At 37.3% G+C, this 22551-nt stretch overlaps 1 protein-coding gene across 4 annotated transcripts in view; it reads left to right on the top strand.

Moving 5' to 3' along the window:
• FGF14 (fibroblast growth factor 14) overlaps positions 1-22551 on the top strand; it is a 623517-nt gene that overhangs the window by 463757 nt on the left and 137209 nt on the right. Inside the window, exon 1 of one of the 4 annotated variants that reach the window (XM_019829216.3) lies at positions 7120-7340. The exons of the other annotated variants lie outside the window; for them this stretch is intronic. The gene's annotated coding sequence lies outside the window, so the exon portion shown is untranslated. Of the gene's footprint in view, positions 1-7119; positions 7341-22551 lie in introns of those variants that run through there. 4 annotated transcript variants of the gene reach the window in all.

Here is a 22551-nt window from a genome sequence, read left to right as displayed (position 1 = left end):
TTTAGGGTTCTACCTGGGAAACACTTTTCTTTGCAACCTAAACATCTCTTTTATTATTATAATGGTTATTTTAGTGCAGTCCACTATTTATGAATTCTGTCAGTTTTTTTGAGTGAACATTTCGTAGTTCGTCTTTGAGTGGCATACTTACTGGGTGTGGAATTCTAGATTGGAGGGTTCCCCCCCCCCCATCATTCTATTGTCTCTTGGCTTCCATTATTTCCTATTGAAAATTCCATGGTAATCTTATCATTTCTCATTTGAAAGGCATATGTACTCATTTCCCTCTGGCTGCTTCTAAGATTTTTCTCTTGTTTTTTATGTCAGTAATTTTATCATGATTTGCCAAGGTGTTGCTTTGTTTGTATTTATCTTTCAAGAGGTTTGCAGCATGTTCTGAGTCTGGGATGTGGGATTTTATGGCAGCTTCAGAATCTTTTTATTATATTAACATATTTCAAATATTTCCTCACCATTATCATTTGTCTTTCTGGGACTTCAATTACATTTATGTCAGTAATTTTCATTATGTCTCCCATATTCTTACTCTATTTTCTAGATTTTATGTATTTGTGCTTTAGTCTAGATATTTTCAAATGAGATATTTTCCAGTTATTTAGTCCTCTCTCCTTTTGCTGTTAACTCATCTGCTGATTTTTTTCCTTTTTATTATATATTTTTTTAATCTTGAAAGTTACATTTGATTATTTTAGTTCCCTGTTTAGATCTCCATCATGTCTTCTATTTTCTTAAACATATTAATGCTTTTTAATGTCTATCTGGATGACTTAAGCATCTGTTTCTATTTTCTGTTTTTCTCTTGGATCTTTTTGTATTTCTTTTTGTAATTTTGGCATGTAAAAAATTTTGGCAACTTTTGAGTATTGAACATTTTAGGTAGAAATCCATAGAGATTGTCTATGATTGTATCTTCCTTGGAGAGGAGATTTGTGTGTGTGTGTGTGTGTGTGTGTGTGTGTGTGTAGGTAATTACAGTAGAGACAGAAAATCCCAATTTATCCTAGCATGAAATATATTTGAAGTTGTTTTTCCTGTATACGTGTGTGTGTGTGTGTGTGTGTGTGTGTGTGTGTGTTAGCGTGTCTATTTCTAGCTTGCTTTTTGGCTAAGGGATAGCTTTCTAGGGGTTCCAATTGAAATCCTGGATGTTTACCAAGGGCACTACTCATTGGCACACTAGAGTTCCAATTTAATCTCCAATTTTGTCTCCAATTTTTGTCTTCAGCATTGTGGACTGCCAAAAGCTTTGCTCTGATTTTCAGCCTTTTGCCTTTCTCTACTTCTGAAACAGCAAATTCTTAAGAGGATGAATGATATATAATAATGTGCTCACCTCCATGTGTTTTCCTTTTCTTTGAGATGTTGACCCCTCAAGTCCTAATTGTGTAGGAAGCTTTATAGTACTTTTAATCAAATTCATTTCTTTTCTTTTTTAAAGTACCTAGCTTTCATATTTGGTAAGAGAGTTGATTTTATACTGGTTAGTTGGTCATAACTAGCAGTGAAATTGCTTTCCAAATTTTAAATCCTAGCTCTCAGAGAAACTGGCAATTAGAAAATATTATATTCTTTTTAAATCAACATATCCTGAATATAGAAAAAGAAATCAGTATCTTGACCAAATTTGAGAGAACTTTTATGATTTGTAAGTATGGTCAAATCATCAGTTCCAACCATTTTTTCCCAACTTTTTTGTCTTTTGGAAGAAATTATTTGAAAAAAATTCTTTTAATTTTTAAATTTTATGTATTTATTATGAGAGAGAAGGCAACAGGAGCAGTGGAGGGGCAGAGAGAGAAGGAGAGAGAGAATCCCAAGCAGGCTCTGCATTGTCAACACATGGAGCCCGATGCAGGGCTTGATTTCATGAACCCTGAGATCATGACCTGGGACCAAATCAAGAGCCAGATGCTTAACTCAGGTGCCCCTGGAACCACCCCGGTACCCCTGTTAAGAGAAAATTCTTGACCAGTTTTGATTTGATTTGATCTGATTTGATTTTTTGAAACATTACTGACTAAAACTCATTTTAAGTTCCAATTTCTAATAAAATCTGGGACAAAGATGGATATTTTTGTCAATAGTTGTTTCTAGATATACATCTTTGTATATTATATGTGCCATGGTATTATACTGCTAATACTGCCAGCTGGGATTATTTTAAGCCTTTTGTATTCTATTGTAAAAATTGGGTTATTCTTTCATTCTCCATATTCATTCCCTGACAGTTGCTAACAGCAACAAATTGTAGATTATCAAAACACCTGCTACAATATTAAAAACACGAAGGTTTACCTCACAAAGAGTAATAAAGATTTGTATGTGTCCTATTTTTGGCTTAGCTCTAAAAGTCTATGAGAAAGATGAAATGGAGAAGCCCATGCTCCATGCTGCTATAAATACTCTGCAACAGGTTTATTCTTATTAACAAATACTCTGGAGAGGCTAGGATAGTCTTGACAAGAAATCAGAGTACTCCTAATGAATTCTATGGCACATTTTGATGCCAGCATTAACAGAGGCCCCATCCAAACTGCCTTAGTCTTGCAGAGCTCCTTTGGCTTAGAGTTGTGTACTTCTGAATCAATGACTTGGTCATTCTAATCTTTAGTCCTTATTGGTCATATAAATTAATGTCACTATGTCTATTTTGCTGGCCTCAAATGAGATAATGCATATGACAGTGCTTTGTAAATTACCACACTCCATGCACACAATGAGGAGCAAACCCTAGACCTGGGTAAAAACATTCAGCATATCTATTTGATTAGAGCCCTTCTCTTCTACACACATAACAACACATCTCCCAGCATACCATGTTTCTAATTTTATTCTTAGGAATATCAAAAGAAGTCAGTTTGAACATCTAGAGTGGGAGGAAAAGGTAAAGAAAGTTTTTTGGTTATTTACTTCATTATTTCTTATCTTTATTTGTGCTTTAGTGTATTTTTCTGTCATGCCTAGAAGAAATTTTAAAAGTCATCCAGTTCAGTCATCTTATTTTATAGCTAAACCACAAATACCTCAGCATATGAATTCTCCTATTATGGTCTCATGGTTCGTCATGGCCAGAGCCATATGAGAAAGGATTCTCCTAATTCATAGTGTTGATGTGCTATGAATATGGCACAACAACGTACCATTTTGGATAAAACATTCAGAGATACACACATATGTCTGCCTGTGTGCACCCACATACACACATGAAAAAAAATAACTTTCCTCAAGCTGTGTTAAAAGATCTGACTTCATTTCTCATCCCTTTCTCTACTTCATTGTGGATTTCTTTTGCATTCATATGTCTCTCTGGTGAGGCATTAGTATCTTCTTGTTGGAATTTTTTGTTGCCTCTCAGCTAACCTATTTTTCTCCATGGTGGAGTCACATTATGAGAAAAATCTGACAGAACCCAAAGTTTGTGAATAGGGTCTGTACAGATTTAAGGAATGATGTAATGCCTGGAGAGTGATGCTAGATAAGCAGAGGCGAAATGCATAGGACATTGAAAATGAAAAGGGAACTCTACAATGTAGGTAAGTATGAAAAGAAAAGATTCAACACCTTAGTGTGAGTGATAGGTTTAAATTTTGCATTGGGTGTGGAGGGAGGATTGATTTAGAAAATAGAAGGCAAAATATGTAGATGAGACTGACCTGGTGACATGAACTCAAAATGATAAAAATGTTCAGAGGACATTATTTTTCTGTCTCAATAGCAGACAAGTGTTTTCTGGAGGCAAGCATCCTTTGCAAATGTGTATGGATACCCTTGGAAACAGAGCAGTATATGGGGGTATGAGAAACCATAAGTATATCTTTGTGCAATATCAATTTTAGCTGTGGTAAGTATTTTAAAATATTTTATATCAAATTAAAATTTAGAATAAAAATTTCAAAATTCAAATTTTAACGAATTTGGGTAGAATCAAGATTCTAAAGGAACTCCTACTAATGAGGTGCTATTTGAGATGATATCCCACAGACTCACCAGTAAACATGATTACTTACTTTTCTCTACCACTGAAAGTACTTAATATTTGAGAATCACTGGAGAATTTGTGGTGTAAAATATGCCTAGGCACCTTAGATAATTCTCACAAATCCCTCCCTTTACTTTTTGGCCTTTTGACTATCAAACATCAGATGTTGCCCTTTCTAATTCCCAATACAAAGTATAGAAAGTTGCTTCTTTGCATATTGATGCATTCTTACCTTCTACATTTTAATTTGCTGAAGTTACTTCTCTTGGACAACTGTGTTTGTACCTCAGTGCCCCTTCAAATGAGCATAATTATTTTTCATCTGCCTTTAAAAGGTTTCATATATTTGAATGGTTCTTTGCCTAATGTGAAAGAATGCATGATATTCATATCCAGGATAAGAACAAGCATTTGTACTATGAAAAACCAACTTTGAATGAATAAACAGGGGGAGAAAATAAAGGGGGAAGTAGAGAAGTGTATGAAGCCCTTCACCTGATGGAATTATGTACTGAAATTGATGACCTTCACTTTGTATTTATAAAGGATTCAAGGCATTGGAAAGGAAAGAAATTATCCGACCTCAAAAATCATTGAAAATCCAATGGCTTCTTTAAAAATATGACTTAATATACACTGGAAAAAATAAAATTATCCTTCAAAAGCAGTCATTAGAAGATTAATGGTGTGTAAAATCTCTGAAGTGTATACCCACATCAAATCTCTGACAAAAGGAAGTATGCATAGACCTTAATCTAAGGAAATCCAGAGATGGATATTAATATTAACTGAGTCTCTAACGTCGAAATATCAAAAGTGTATTTTAAAATATAATTCATTTTAAAAGTCTCAGATTTAGTGATTTGGAAAAAAGTTATATGGTGGATAAATGAATATTCTTTATGAGGCCCTTAAATGGGAAAAAAATGTTTTGTCATCTCTTTTACTTTGTTGTCTTAGGTTACATTAGAAATTATATGTTTTTTCTTTTTCCAGAAGAGGGTCTCAATGACACAAATGTGAATTGTGCCAAAAGGCAAGATTAAAAATGCAAATGTATTTGAGTCTTTGTGACTGCCGCCATTGTTACTGAGTAGAATCTCTCCTCGTCTTCCTTTTTTTTATCTTAAAGTGAAGGGAGAACTTACTAAATATCCAAAACCATTATAGGAAGTTTGAGAAGCTCAATTTCCCAACCAATACCCACTCTAAGTTAATTAATGGCAGCATCTGTCAACAGGTATATGGCAGGCTGTATAAAGTTATAAAGAGCATCTTGGCACAGGCAGTAAATGAGAGTTGACATTTCCTACTTGTATCTTCAGACCACTAGCCTTGGGTGTGAGGCAGCACTTTCTGATCCTGCTTTCTTTTACTGCAGACAAAGATGGGTCTCAGTGCCTCTTAAAGTTGGGGGGTTCACTGCAGTAGTAGATAACCCCTAAGATACTGTCCACTGCAAGTGTTTTATAAACCAAAGGCCCATGAAGGTGGTGTTCCTTCAGCAGCAGTACTGGCTACAAGACAAAGTATTGTTACAATAACCACACAAAAGCAAATTTATTTTTTTTAATGTTTATTTATTTATTTTGAGAGAGAGGGAGAGAAAGAATCCTAAGCAGGCTCCACACAGTCAGCACAGAGCCCTACTCAGGGCTCAGTCTCATGACCAGTGGTACCATGACCTGAGCGGAAATCAGGAGTTGGATGCTCAACCAATGAGCCACCCAGGTGGCCCCCACACAAAAACAAATTTAAAGCTTTACTTTCTCATGCAACACAACTGTTTTCATTTTTTACATTCTCTGCCCTATTTGTACATTATTATTTTTATTTATTTATTTATTTATTTTGGGGGGAGCACAAGCAGGGGAGGAGCAGAAAGAGGGGGACAGAGGATCTGAAGCAGGCTCTGTGCTGACAGACTGACAGCAGCAAGCCCAAACTCAAGAATCAGGAGAGAATGACCTGAGCCAAAATCAGATGCTGAGTCACCCAGGTGCCCCTATTTGTACATTATTTTAATCATAATGTGGATAAAGTCCACTCTTAGCTGGAGATAGTAAATCTCCATTGAGGATTTAATTAATTAATTAATCTTCCATTGAGGATTTAAAGGTGAAAGCACCTTTAAAATGCTGCAAGGCCAGGGGCGCCTGGGTGGCGCAGTAGGTTAAGCGTCCGACTTCAGCCAGGTCACAATCTCGCGGTCCGTGAGTTCGAGCCCCGCGTCGGGCTCTGGGCTGATGGCTCAGAGCCTGGAGCCTGTTTCCGATTCTGTGTCTCCCTCTCTCTCTCTGCCCCTCCCCCGTTCATGCTCTGTCTCTCTCCGTCCCCAAAAAAATAAATATAAAAAAAAAGTTGAAAAAAAAATGCTGCAAGGCCATTCCAAATGCAAAGGAAAGCAAAGACTGTGTTTATCAACACACTTCCTTAATTATTTTTCCATATCTCTACAAGGGAGAAAATGATTTTTAAAAGGGCAGGAAAGGTAGGGGGAGGCTGTGGTATTCAATGAAAGTGATATCACAAACACAAAGAGCCTATGTATGGGATGCTTCAGGAGATCAAAGATGTAGTCCTTCCCCTTGAGATGCTAACGGTCTGGTGCAAGTATCATCACTTAGTATTACTACCATAACAAATTAGCACAAATTCTGTGGCTTAAAACAACACAAATGTATTACATGATGATTTTGTAGGTTAGAATTCTGACCTGGGTCTCACAGGGCTAACATCCAGGTGTCGGTAGAGCTACATTCCTTTCTGGATGTTCTAGAGAAGGATCCATTTCTTTGCCTTTTCCAACATCCTCCAGCCTCAAAGTCCTCAACACTACATCTGTCTGATGATTATTCCATAGTCATATCACCCTTTTACTTTTCTTACAAACACCCTTGTAATTACACTGGACCCACCTATATTATCCAGGGTAATCTCACTATGGTGAGGTTTTTAACATAACCCTTCATGCAAAGGGCCTTTTGCCATATAAGGTAACATGTTCACAAGTTTCAGGGAATAGAATGTGGACATCTTTGGGGAACTGTTATGCTGTCAGTCAGAGCAAGACAATCCCACAGACAGGTAGGCAAAATGCAACACTGTCAATGCAACACTGTTAATGCAACAATGTAATGTAACACTGGCCAATGCAGCACTTGGCCAAAAGGTATTGTGAGAGCATAAGGCGAGCTGACTTCATGTGGCTCTGGGTGCAGGGGCCAGGAAACACCTGTGAAAGGACATTCTGGTTGGAGAGGTGATGACGGTGAACAGGAAACAGACATTGGAAAAGATGCAGAGCCCAGCTTTAAGCTGCAGGCAGCCAGTGCAGAAAGTAAGCCACTGTTAGAATTCATCCTATCATTTCTTCCTCCTCCACAGTTCTCACATCTGTGCATTTGTCACCGTCCTGCTGCTGCCATTTCAGAAAAAGGCCCTGCCACCTATGGCATGGTCCACAGGGATGGTATTTTAACTGCATGCCTCACATCTGACAGTCTAGTGACCAGAGCAACACTTTAAGCATCTCCATAGGATCTTGTCACTTGCCTGCTTTAATTTATTGAACTACATATTCTCAGAACAAAACTCATTTTTGGCATAATTAGCTACACCTCTCAGGATTTGGACACTTACCCACCATTTCAGCCTCAGTTCGTGATTTTGCTTCTTACTTCTTTAAAATAATGTGTGAGATTCATATAGCATCCTGTGACGTTGGTTGGCCAAGTACTTTTATGTCCACTTCACAGAGAGATTTGGGAGCCTATGACTTATGACTTCACCAGACAGGCAACAAATGGCTGAGCCCCCAGAGTTCTTCCCACTGCACTGTGGTCAGGCCAGTGCACTGTCAAACTGCAGATTTTGTTGTTGAAGATCTCAGGGATTCGAGGACAAAGTACCTCTTTGTTTTCTGCAAATTCATTTTCCCTTAAACCAGATAACACTGGGATTGGGGTAATTTGGGGGCATGTTCATGAGTCATAACAAGTTTAATCCCTTTTACTTCATGTGTTCAATGGCCCACGTAATTGCAAAGCATAGCACTTCCTCTCTGCTGTTAAGGGAATTATCAAGTTAAGAATGTCTTGATCTTAATTAGCTTTTACTAGGCCTATTCTGATGCCCAAATAATATATGTGGGTAAATGGTAAACAATTAGGGTGAGGACCACTTTCCTTTGTTTCTAAAACACTTTTTAAAGAATATACGAAGAGAACTGATATGGAAATCTCCATATCAAAAGTATTTCTGTAATACATGGTGCTTTTCCTTAGGGGTAAGTGATGAGTTTGAATAAGGATACATTTTTTTAAAAAGCAAATAAATCTAAAACAGAAGCTGTTTCTTTTGCATCTTTGTATTGACAGTTGAGATGTCCATTTCCTTCTTTTCTTTGGCCTGCTCTGTAAACTCTAGATATCTTAAACCTTAGCCATTGGTACAATTAACAATGACATTATAACTTCTATCAAATGACTGGATGACTTTTCTTTGTCTATGGCTCAGTCTCTGCCTATGACATACACATTCTCGTGCTCTTTGCTTACATGTAAAGCTCTCATCTGAATCTTCTCCCTCATCTCTCCTTTGCCTTCACCGGAAGTCTAGATCATAAGATTGCTCTGTGACTGGCATGGAATACATGAAAACTCTATAATTATTTACTACTACATCCAATAGCTTTGCAAACAGGGATCAAAACCTAGATTTACAAAGTACTATCTGAACATTGTCAAATTCCTTATCTGCTTAAGTCTCACATTATACATATGTATTTAAGTAAATAAAATGTGAGTGATAATAATTGATTTTTATGGTTTTCTAAGGATCATGTTAAGTAGTTAAGTAATGTTTATACAATTCTGAGTATTGTGCTTGGCACATACTGAGTAATGACTAAATGATGGTTATCATTATTATAGTTACTACCATTACTATCACCATTACTATTCCCTGTCGGCAGATACAGAGCGGAACATGAGACTTGCCCTCTGTGTGGAAACACAGAGAGTGGGGAGGGACAAGGGTGCATCCTGGTATCTCTAAGCAGGAGGGAGCTTTCTGGAAAGAGGCAGCTCTGAAAAGTTCCTCTGGGATGATCTTATCTGAATGCAGAGACAGGGCACCATTTGGTGAGCATCTAGAATCAGGTGACTTTTCATATTGCGGAGCAGAGGGATGGACAAGGGTATTGTGAGGGTACAGGCATCAAGAGTATGGTGACTGGGGGGTAGGAGTCCTGTGGGGGGAAAAGGAGCAGAGGAGATGGTAGATGGCCTCTCTACGAACTACCTATCTTGCTGTATTATTGTTTCCAATTTCACCAAAGACTTGGATATTAGGTATTCCAATTTAAATTCCTATAACAGGAGCAGTGACAATAAATGGTAGAAGATGGGGGAAATTTAACCCCATTTAATCTCTCCTAAATGCCAGCTATAGTTCTCAAATCTATATACACCTGATCTCATTAGTGGTCCTACTGTGATGGGTAGACGTGATCTCACTCATGTCCATGCAGGTGAGAAAATGGGCTTTGAAAGGTTAGGCACTTATCCAACTCACCAATCTGGAGAGAAGGTAACTGGCTCCACCTTTGCCCCAAATCCAGGCTTTACCCTCCACCCCAAATCCCATACTATCTGGAGTCAGTCCTGCAGACATCTGAGCAGAGGGCTGTCGGCAGCACATGCGCCTTTCTGGCTGGATGTTTTGCTGTGTGTGGCATCACCAGGGTGGTTACAGGGTTCCCATTGATCTTGTCTGCTTTCATGAATGTACAGAGGCATAAATCCTCTTCTCCGCCTGGGAAACATTTTGTTCCAGCACGTAGGCTGTGTGGGAGTAGAGCATTGTTACAACCCATATTGTTATAAACCTATTTTATTCTGTCCTCTCTGAGATTTGAGGGTTCTTTTTTTAGTTCCAATTTTATTTAAAGCTTTGTCTTTCTGGGATGACCTTATGAACTACAGATCTCATTTTAATGGAGGGATTTAAATGAACAGCAGTCACCAAATGGCTCTCCCTGGTACACTGCAGAGCAAAGCAGACATGAAGCTTTCATAAAGGAGTCCAGAGAAGTTGGAATTAGTCTGTTTCACAAGATCAATGTTTTCTCAGGTGAGCCAGGAAGTGATCTTTGCAAATGGAACTTCTTGGTATTCTACAGATGTGAGCTTGTGAGGACAGAAACGAGAACACCAGAACTTCCTCCCAAGAAAGGCTTGGATCTGCACATAAACACTTCTTACCTTGTTCAGGCTTTGGCATAAGTCAAGATTTATATCAGAAGTTAACTGGGAAAATAAGTAAATAATAAAAAAAAGAACTTAACTGTAACACTTTCACTATAGAGAAACTATGTTTTGTCTTGTTTTGTATAAATAAATTGAGTTTTAAGACTCAACAAGGATGGTTTCATAAAATATCCAAACCAAGGAAAGAAAGACTGTTTCTCCCCTTGGAGGAAAAGAGACCATTTCATAATGGGATGTCCAGACAAGGCCTTAATACAGGGCAGTATTTTGACAGGTGCAGAGGCACTGGAGCTAGTTTGAATACATATGTGTATAATGAACATTTGGATGTGTAAGCATAACAGCACCACAAAGCAAAGGCACTTTCAAAGCCCAACACATGTCAGATTTAGAACCGATGCCATCTTGGGGCACCTGGGTGGCTCAGTCAGTTGAGCATCTGACCTTTGATTTGGCTCAGATCATTTTCCAGGGTCATGGGATCGAACCCCATCTTGGGCTCTGTGCTGAGCATGGAGCCTGCTTGGAATTCTCTCTCTCTCTCTCTCTCTCTCTCTCTCTGAAAATAAGTAAATAAAACTTAAAAAAATGCCATCTCTTACTAACTGAACAATAATAGGCAAATGATGTATGTTCTCAGATCCAAGTTTTCTTCATATATAACATGGGTAATACATGTTATACACTGTACCCCAAAAACTATGGGCTAAAGATTGAAATAGATAATGTGCATTCAAATTTCTAGGTCAGATAAGCATATAGTAAAGCTCTATTACCCTTTTATCTGATGAAACATCATTTTGACATTTTGCTTTTGATCAGTGTTTATGGTTTGTTTCCCAGCATGGAAATGGAGGAATTTCTTCAAGTGTGGCTTTGTAAACGTATTCAGTTTTGTGTCTTGTCTCTTTATTTCTGCATCCCATGATTAGATTTGGTCACATAGAATAATTTTATAATTTCTTTAAATATTAAGCTCTAGAAGATATATTACAGTCCTGATGTTGTGGCACAAAATTTACAGCAAATTCATTTCTTCAAATATTTTAGTACATGAATAAAGACAACAGCTATCCAGGGAGGTGAAAATTGCAGCTCAGATTTTTCTCATCTGTATTTACACTAAATCAATTATCATGATACTTAAACTTTGTTTTTAATTGATATTCCCTTTGAAGCTTTCTCACGATTGTGCATAAGTAGAAATATATCTTTTTAGAAGTATTTTGTTGTTGTCTTTCATCAGAAGGTTATCTCAAAAAGAATATGTGGCCTTTTAAAGTTGTCTGCTTTTGAGTTGATTAGGGAGATACTACAGCAATTTGTTTAGCTACAAGTATTTCAGAGAAATACTGATAAGAATTTAAGGCTTTTTTGTTGTTGCTTTTCTATTAATGATCTTATTACATAGCCTGTCTTCAGGAAGCAAGAGCATTCTTGCTTAAAGTATTATTTAAATTAATCCCCTGCAGAAATGTCAGTGGGAACAATCTTGAATGACCTAAAGACCCAAAGTCATAGCATTTAACAAAACCAGTCTTTAAATTTTATTACATGTGCACACACGCACGCGCGTGTACACACACACACACACACACTGCTAACATTCTCTACAGCAAAGCTTAGAATTTTGAATTTGGAAATCTAGAACCAAACCAAATGCACTTCTCACATTACATTTTTAAAATTTATTTTACTGAGGATTCATTGTGTGTAGAGTAGTAGTCTGTAGTTGAATATGTTCTCTAAAATGTCACAACATAGATCATTTCTCAATTAAGCAAAACCAGACACAACACCTTCTTATCTCTGCACTGTTTAATGTGCCAACTGTTCAGGTTGTGTTTCATATGTCCCAGAGCTGCCTGCAGACTGTGGTCACCCTGGTGTGCCATTATCCCAAAGTCCTCTAACCCCGTCCTGTCCAACAACATGTCTTTAGAAATAATTTTCCCCAAGAGGATATTCCCATTACCTGGAAAACCCTTCTCTCAATCCACCTTCCACATCCTGGCCATCTGTGACTCTGTTCCCACCTCACACTCTCTCCAAGGCCTTCCGCTAACCACCTAGGCTAGAATAACCAGCCCTTAGTAGTTATGTCTATACCACACGTTTCAGTTCATTACAAAAGATGTCCCTCTTCTTTGGTTGGTGGTATTCTCTGAATGAACACTTAAGTCTTTTATTATTGTTGATCTGTTTTTTATCCTATCCAACTTGAAGACCACATAAAGTTGTAAATTCCTTAAAAAATAAAACACCTTCAAACCAAAATCCACTAGGATTTCAGGCTTTTGTATGGAGTTAGAATTGAAGGAGGAGTTTTAAATCTGCTTCCATACATCTGTGTTCAAGGACTGAACCAGGATTTAAAAATTAGTAAAAATGTTGGGATTTCTGTTCCCTAAGAAGTTATATTGTCAAAGAAAAGAGCAAATAACAGACATGAGCATGGACGTGGTTAAGTGGTGTTTCTGACTGTAGTGTTTTAAAGGTTTTTTTTGCTCGTGCTATTTGTCATCTGCAACTAGCCTCACTGAGGCGTGACTGCAGACCTTCCAGATCTCGTTCTCCTTTGAGGTTTCAGCGACACCAGCCTCTCTGGCTCTTCTCTAGGACACTGTGACTTTTTTCAGGGGCCCATTCCGGCTCAGTTACAGGTCAGAAAGCCTTTTGGGCAAAGAGGAACTTCACACACTGAAAGGAGCAGGGCTCCCTGAGTGGTGCCTTTCTCAGCATTGTTTTTCTCTTTTAGATGTTAAACATATGGATCTGATGCCAAAGCTACAAACCATAAATCCAATTTAAGCAAAGGACTTAAAATTGAGGCTTAGGACTTCAGTGTACATTCAGGAGGGGAGGGGTAGGGAGGGCGGGAGGATCAGATCCTCACCCAGCCGCCACTTCTCTTCCTCCTGCCTACACTGCACCCTGAAAATGTATCCAAATCATGGGACTGGTTATTGAGTAAACATGCTGTAACCATGCAACTATATTTGTGAACTAAAGTAAAAGTTAAAGAAACCTGAAAAAAAAAGTTAAATTGAATACAAAATCTCCTGCACATTTCCTCCCAGACTTGAGAAGGTCTCACGCCTGTAGAAATATGCCTGGCTTGCCTGCAGCTCAGCACCCCATGGTTCACCTTATGACAGATCAACATATTCTCAATCTTTCACCTGCTATAGATTTCCATCTTCTAAACTTTGCTCTAATAAGCAAGATCTGTCTGTTTTCCTTTAACAGCTTAGTAAGAAATAGTCCCCCAGCCCCCCTCACTCCAGTCTCCTCACTGGTGTCCACTCTGCCTCACTTCCTAATTGTGAGCAGTCCAACCCCCTAGGAGAGGAAAGGGGTGAAGCTTGCCATTCTTGTGCCTGTGTGCGAGGGGAGGGACCATGGTCCTAAAGTGGTCCTTTGCCCATGATGATGGCTTCCACTTTTTAAAATAAAGTTGTCCTTTTCTCATATTTGTCTTGTATCTTCAGATAAATTTTTTTTTAAAGCAGGCCTGAAATTAGGGCATGCGAAGTAGCAATGCTTTCCCCAGTTCCCTGGATAGATAACCATCTAATCACTTCTTGAACGCTTCAGTGCAGAGGAAGCCGTGACCTCGTGGGAGAGTTCACTCTTTCTTTCACTGGACAGCTGCATTTCTCCCCCCTTATTAATTCATTTATTCAGTTAGTCATTATTTATTGAGCGCCTAGTATATGACAGACACCCTTCTAGGTCCCTGGAACATAGTAGTTATCACAGAGATAACACCACCACCTTCACATAAGTTCAATCTTGACGTCACTCTACTTATGTTTATTTCTGTCATCCGGGGCAAGACTAAATAATCCACTATCTGTCTCCGTGACAACCCCATAAATTTTGGAAAACAATGAAATTCCACCTTCTTCAGATTAAATGTTCTCTAATACAGTTTTGCCAGGGCCCGCCATGTCAGTCATTGTCCTCTAATCTGTCAGTGCTCTCATTGTGTGCTTTCAGTGAATCACTGTGACCTCTGGGTGCTCTGAATACACTAGGGTCCTCAGCCAAAGCCCGGCTCAATGGAATGCGGATAGGCAGGAGGCCAGACCCCAGAGGCTCTGATGCCAGCTCCATCATTCCCTTCTTGTGTTATCTTGGGCAAGGCACATACCCCTCTTAACCTCAGTCTGCTTATGTGTAACGTGAGGATAATAATGCCACCTACTTCAAAAGTTTGCTGTAGGATTCATGACTCAATATGGAAGAAGCACTTAGAGTAGTTTCCAGCCCAGAGTATGGGCTCAGGAGATGACAGCTGTCATTCTTTCTACTGTTACATTTAGCGTTGAAACTTTCTGTTTGCCCAGCCTCATTATTTCAGGACCCACTTCATATGTTGGCTTGCTGATGCTGGGAATAATGGACAGCAATCTGCTTTGACTGTAAATTCCTCTCAGCTCCTAACAGAGAGCCTGGAACAGAGTAGTTGTTTGAGCGAGCCAGTTAAATATCTTGGCTTTTTGCAATGCACTTAAACAGAACATGGTGAGGATTTCTTCTCTTGTTTTCCAAGATGAATCGATCTATTCCTGGAGCTATACTATATGGAGTTTCAATGATGGATGCACCATTAAGGATTCTTTGAAGAAATTGTTATGAAATGTCATTTAAGTGTAATAAATAAAAATGATAAGAGGCACCACTTCCTGATAAATTATGCAGAAGTTTTCGGCTTTCAACATACACATACCTCATCACAATTGAACTCTAAAACCAAGACTAAATTCTGCATCATCCTTTATGGAACTTCCACATTGATTTCCAGTTTTGTTTTGTTTTGTTTTGTTTTCATGACCTTTGGTTTAAATGTTTTACCTCCCTAGTTGGAAGTGTCCATGTCAATTGTGATGAATAGGTACCTTTCAATACCTTCTCCTTCCTCCTCCCTCCCCTGCTGCTTTAGAGGTTCTGAAGGGAGTAGCCTTGGTTCACAAAAGAGTTTATGACTCTCATCTCCTCCTAGAAGCAGCTGGAAGACAAATGTCTGAAGCAGACAATTTTTAAAAAAAATTTTATGTTTATTTATTTTTGAGACAGAGACAGAGAGAGAAAGCATGAGCAGAAGGGAAGAAAGAGAGAGACACAGATTCTGAAGCAGGCTCCAGGCTCTGAGCTGTCAGCACAGAGCCTGACACGGGGCTCAACCCACAAACCATGAGATCAGGACCTGAGCCGAAGTTGGACGCTCAACTGATTGAGCCACCCAGAGGCTCCTGAAGCAGAAACTTTGAAGGGAAGAGAGCTCAGATGTCTGTACCATCCCTAAACGGAAGCAGCCTTATGGGATTATCAGTACCACTTTCAACAAGTTCATTACAGCCAGCTCTGATCATTGGGTGGAGATCTCTCTGTAGCCCTAGAAGTGAACAGGCAAAATGAGATTATACCTGCTTTGAAATACTATTTCTCAAATGTGTGAGCCTCAGCTCTGGAGAAGGCATTGATCAGCCCTTGTTATGTGGTTATTTTCGTAAATTCACCTATGGTCCTGATTATTTTCTTGGCATAGTACACTTAGGAAAGTGCGTCCAGACCCTGAAGCAAATGTGTGCTCAAAAGACAGAAACACTTTTTTTCATGTGAAGGTCCCAGTTTCTTCCTCTACAATTTCTCTTAAGAAAGCTAAGAAAACTATGCATCTAACGTGAATCTTGTTTACATGGTTAATGCAACACTTTATATTGTTTGCAACATAACTTTCACTGGAAGCCTTTAGATACTTTAATTTTGACAGATGCTCTTGATTCTTAAACACCATACTTTTTGTCCTGCTAATCCTCAATTTTAGATAATGTGATCACAGCTGGGAAGCAAATTCATACAACCTGCTATAGGTCTGACTGGCTGTGAAAATTCTATGAATGAATCAAATACTAGTTTTCAGGTTTCTTACATTTAGGAAATCCCATTTCTAGTTTCTCAGAGAAGTGGATCATACCTTGTAGTGATTTAACAGAGTATATTAAATTTCACACATAACACTCTAAGCCTTAGGCTTTTTTCCTCTATATCCTTACTGATTTTCTGTGTATTTGTTGCATAATTTTTTGAGAACAGAGTTGAAATTTCTGACTATAATTTTATACTTTTTTGTTTCTCCTTGAAGTTACATTGATTTTTGCTTCATGTAGTTGAAACTGTCAGTACGTGCATAAACATTCAGGATTTTTAATGTATTCTTAATGAACTGACTCCTTAATCATTATGAAATAATCCCTCTTTATCCACTGTAAGATTCTTTACCCTGAGATCTCTTTCATCCTTATTAATATATATTTTTATCTTTTTGTTTTTTGTTTTAATCGCTCTACTAAGGTGTAATTGTTGTAAAATAATCTCTCCGTATTTAAAGTGTACAATTCTATGAGTTTGACATAAGAAACTATAATCATGGGGCACCTGGGTGGCTCAGTCAGTTGAGTGTCTGACTCTTAGTTTTGGCTCACGTTATGACCTCACCGTTTGTGAGTTCGAGTCCCAGGTCAGGCTTTGAACTGACAGTGCTGAACCTGCTTGAGATTCCCTCTCTTCCACTCTCCCTCTCTCTCTCAACCCCTCCCCTGCTCATGCTCTGTCTCTCTCAAAATAAATAAATAAACAAAAGAAAAAAAAAGAAACCACAATCACACTCAACATTATGAATATGTCCATCACCCCAAAATTTCCTTATGCCTCTTTGTGCTCCTAATTTTTTTTTTCAGAGAAAGAGAGATAGCACAGGCGGGAGAGGGGCAGAGGGAGAGAGACTGAGAATCTTAAGCAGGCTCCATGCCCGGCTCGCATCCCGTGGTGACCCCATGAGCCTGGAATCATAACCTGAGCCAAAATCAACAGTTGGGCACTCAACCAACTGAGCCACCCAGGCGCCCCCATTTTTTATTATTATTATATGACTTTTATTCAACACAATTATTTTGGCATCCATCCATTTTGTTGCATTTATCAATCGCTCATTCCTTTTTTTTTTTTTTTTTGCTGAGTGGTATTCCATTGTATGGCTATTCCACAGGGGTTTTTTTTGTTTGTTTTTTGGTGTTGTTGTTTTTTTTTTTTAATCCATTCATCTGTTAAATAGACATTTGGGTTGTTTCCAGTTTGGAGCTATTACAAATAATTACAAATAACTATTCACATACATGGTTTGAATGGACATAAGCTTTTATTGCTATTGAGTGAATATCTACAAGTGCAATGACTGAATTATGTAGGCAGGTTTATGTTGAACATTTTAAGAATCTGCAAACAGCTTTCTAAAGTCAGTGGAGTAATTTCTATATCTCCCATTAGTGTAGGTGAGTTCCAGTTTATCCACATCCTTGCCAACAATTTGTCTGGTACTCTTTTGAATTTTAATCTTATAATATGTGTAACTGTAACCCACTATGGCTTTAATTTTCATTTCCCCAATGACTACTGATGTTGTGCATCTTTTCATGAACTTTGTTTTCATCTGCAAATATTCTGATAAAATTCTCTATAGTTTTGTGCACTTGATTTATTGGAATCTTGTTATCTTATTATTGAGTTTTAAGTCTTTATATATTAGTGGATACAAGCCTTTATTGAGGCACAAACCATGTAAATATTTTCACCCAGTCTGTGACTTGTCCTAAAGTCTTTTAGCAGTTTATTTTGGAGTGGAAGTTTTTGAATTTTTATACAGTTCAGTTTATCAATGTTTTCTTCAGTGGATCTTGCTTTTGGTGTTGTATCTAAGGCCAGGACAGGGTATATCATTCAAGGAGCTCAGGGCGAAATGAAAATGCAAGGCCTATTGTTAAAAAAAAAAGCTATTAATAATTTCAAGATGGTATCAGCAGAACATTAAACCAAATGTGGGGCCTTTCTAATAGCATGTATGATATATATTTAAGTGTGTGTAGCATATTTCTATTTTCCTTTCCTGGTATTTATACTATTGCCATCTTATGTTTCACTTTTACACGTTATAAACCCCACATTGCATTATGATTTTTGCCTAAATGGTCAATTATCATTTAAAGAGATATAAATAACAAAAAATGTATGTCTTGACCTGTGTACTTACTATCACCAGTGCTCATTTTCTTAGATTAGATACATATTGCTCTCTGATATCATTTTCTTTGTCTCTGAGTACCTTCCCTCAACATTTCTTGTAATGGAATCCTTCTGATGGTATACTCTTTCTTTTCTGTGTGTCTAAAAATTTCTTTATTTTACCTTTATTTTTTAAAGATATGTTCACTATTTTAGAGTTTTAAAATATTTCTCTCAGTGCATTAAAGATGTTGCTACATTGTTTTCTTGCTTGAACTGTTACAAACAAAATATCAGCTGTCTTTCTTGTCTTTATTTCTCTATGTAATGTGTTTTTCCTTACTGGGGCGGGGCGGGGGTGGGGGGAAGAGATTGTTTCTCCATCACTGGTTTTGAGTACTGCCAGTAAGATGTGTCTTGATGTAGTTTTTGTCATATTTCCTGTCTTTAGAATTTGTTAAGCTATTTGGATATTGGATACATTTTACCAATTTGGAAGTTTTTCAGCCATTATTTCTTCAAATCTTTTTCCTTCTTGTCCTGTTGATAATCTCTTCTGGAGACTTCAGTTAAACATGCCTCTTGTTGCTTCAAGTTATCACACAACTAAGGCTCTGTTTATTTGTTTAATTATTTTTTCTCTGTGGGTTTCATTTGGAACCATTTTTATTGTTATGTCTTCAAGTTTACCCTTTTATTTCTGCAATTCCGAATCCACAATTAAACACAACCAATGTTTTTGTTTTTCATTTCACAACTTGTGCCTTTCATCAATAGAAGTTCATTTGGGGCCCTTTTTGTGTCTTCTGTGTCTCTACTTAATTTTTGAATTATGCAATACAGTTATAATGACCTCATGTCCTTTTCTAATATTCTAACATCTGAGGATGTTCTAGTTCAGTTTGATTTTTCCCCTTGTTACAGGTGAAATCTCTGTGTTTCTTTGCATGCTTGGTAATTTTTTATTGGATTCCAAATATTTTTAATTTTACTTTATTGAGTGCTCAAAATTTTTGTATTCCTATAAATATTCTTGAGCTTATTCTGGGATGCAGTTAATTTCCTTTGAAATGGTATACTCTTTCGTACTTGTTTTTAGGATTTTTTAGGTGAGACTAATGCAGGACTCAGACTACGGTTAATTTTTCTCCCTATTGAAGTAAAACCCTATTTATACTCTGCTCAATTCCCATGAATTATGAATTTTTCCGGCCTGACTAGTGGGAACAGGTAGTGTTTACAGTCCTGTGTGTTTTTGAGGCAGTGTTCCCTCTAATCCTCTCAGATGGTTTTCCCCAATTAGGGATGGTTTCCCCACATAAACTGTAGATCAGTGCAAAGCTGAATACTCACAGGAACCCTCTGCAGATCTTAGATGTTCTCTCTTTCAGCAGCTCTCTCTTTCCCAATCTACTGTATGCCATCTACTTTGGTCTCTCTGGACTTTAAGTTCAATTTCCTCAATTTAGGAAGTCCACTGGGCTCCCTGCCCTTCTCCATGCCCTGGAATCTCTCTCAGGAAATAGTAGGACTCACCTTATTTCTTTACCATCACTCAGGGACTACTGTTTTTCATTTCCTGATGTCCAGTGTCTTGCAAAATTCAATTTGTGATTTTTTTATTGTTTCCTGTGAAAGAGTACTTCTGGTCCCTGTTACTCTATCTTGGTTAGATGTAGAAATCACTTTTTAAAGAAAGTCTGCATAATTATGAAACTCTCTCAGATTATGCCATATAGTTCATATAACATTCACATTCTTTTTCACTCATATTTCCACACCAAAATTTGTTTATTGTAATAGTATTTGAATATAAAATATTAGCAAGTGTTAATACTACTCTTGTTACTCAAGCCATTCAGTTATATTTGATTAACCTCAAACTTTATGAAGGACATAAAGAGAGGCATGATTAATATTTATAATATGCGATTATGTTTTATCTTATAATAAGTATAAAAAGGCTTTTTGGATGAGCTGCAAGAAGCGAAAAGATTATCAAAGTCAAAGAATGTCGTTTTGATCACTTAAGTGGCAAAGTGGTCCCACACTTTGCTACTTGTGTGTGTGTGTGTGTGTGTGTGTGTGTGCATGCCACACTGTGAAAAAAAAGTATCACAAGTTTAATTTCCAAATTGTGAGTATTTCAAGATGGCACAGCTTCCTTTCAGAATTTCAAAGAGGTTTGTAGTAGTTATTGCCAATAGTGGTTTTCTTAATTTAAAAAAATCCTGTAATGAAGAAATGGAAAGAAGAGTTATCATTGAACATTTAGAGGCTGGTTGAATAAGCATGGAATATTCTAGTAATTTAACTAGAAATACATAGTATTGTGTGCTTATTGAAAATATATTGCTAAGATTTTGAACACTCCTTTGAGATACTTGTCTGAAAGCAGCAGTAAGAACACAAATACCAAAATGTATAGAGTTAAAAAAATAAATATTATTTAGGTAGCAACTAACCTTAAATATCTCAGATTCCACTCTTCCTATGACAATAGCATTTGAAATTTTAAGTAAAATGCTTAGTTATTTGCTTGGCAATCTAGGAAATATTATGTCCTCAGTAAGCCAGCAGCATGGTCATTTCTGATACCTAGGCTAATGTAAGGAAATTGCTATAAAATATCGTCAAAATATTGTTAAGTTTCTTTTAGTATTTGATGTCATTGATGAAGAATTTGAACATGAATGATGTGTTCATATTTGTAAGTGTTTCAGACTCCACACAGAGTGACACATCAACACTGAACGAGACAGAGCATACCACTTCTTTGCATTTGCGTGTATGTTTTCTGGCCAGGGGGAAATGAAATAATTGATAAATTAGGAATCCTTGACAGAATATATTATCAGCAAAGCTTTCTTTAGATGTAACAATAATAATGACTGACTTGAACCCTACTTGTTGTCACTGAAGGACACACATTTTTCGTTCTTAAATATGTACAAGAATATTTTATATTATCTTTTGCAATTACATAATTAACATTTATAATTTATTTTTAAATATATAATTAAAATTTATAAGGAATATGTTAGCAAACCAAAACACATGTATTTTATCATTATTTATCTTTGTAAGTGATGAATAAATAAAGGGAAACAGTAGATTCAATGTTTGGCCATTTTATTGTTCAATTCCAAATTATGTTGGGGTCATAGGACCTCCAGTGTGTTTCTAATATGTTAGAATCTTGCAATTAGAGAACCTCAATGGAAAATAGTATTGGAAGAAGATACTTTTAACTGAGATCCAGAGATGTGTTCCCTTGTGGAGCTTGTAGACACTGGATATTCACAAAGCTAGTGATAGTTCAACCCTGCATTAGGAATCCCAAGAATTACTCTTATTTCTGTATGCTCCTTGGAGTTGAGGGTCACATATTAAGCAAGATATTATGGCCTGCCTTCCGTTTAGTCATCTTCTCAAGTGTATTCCCCAAGAAGATGCTCTACCCACTGTTGTTTCCTTAATGTACACTACTAAGAGGGATTTTTTTTTTTTTTGGCTCAAATTGTTTTGGAATTTTTTTTTAATTATTAGAATTTCCATTTCAAAACCCACATTTATCTCAAGCATGCTCTGCTCCTTCAATTCTTAACTAAGATATAAAAAATGCATCTTGCCTCGAATGCCATTTAGGGTTTATATATAAATTCTTTTTAAAGACTAATGAAATAAATTCAGTCATTAAATATTTGTTGAACAGCTACTCTGTGCAAAGAATAGTGATAGGCTACTTTGAATAACAGATGATACAAATTATCAAGGGGTTTATAATGTACTTGCAGGACAGGAAGACATATAAACCCAATAATTTCACACATGACTAATTGGCATGGAACCATATTATACATTTCCCTTACCCCCCTCAGTAGACAGCAAGCTCTTTGAGGGCAGGAACTATTTTTTTTTTATGCAAGGTTCTGTCTCTAGTGCCTGCAGGCAAAAGATTCTGGTAGGCAGAGGTGGAGAGCCTGTTATAGGCTGTAGAATCAGCAGTTAAAATTGAACAGACATAGTAATGCATTGAATTGGGGTGGCGATCAGGCAACCATTCGGAAGTAGCTGACACAGGATTCTTAGAGGCTGGGCCCTGCGGGTAACATGGGGGCAATTTCCAGAGGAAATTGATTGAATGCCATCCTAAGGAATTATCAAAAACATAGCAGGTTTTCACATACCTTTAGTTTATTTATCACTTTTCTA

This window comes from Felis catus, chromosome A1, assembly GCF_018350175.1.
Source record: "Felis catus isolate Fca126 chromosome A1, F.catus_Fca126_mat1.0, whole genome shotgun sequence".
In the NCBI taxonomy this organism is placed as follows: domain Eukaryota; kingdom Metazoa; phylum Chordata; class Mammalia; order Carnivora; family Felidae; genus Felis; species Felis catus.
The sequence above is the reverse complement of the archived record's forward strand: the minus strand, read 5'-3'. Positions and strand labels throughout refer to the sequence as shown.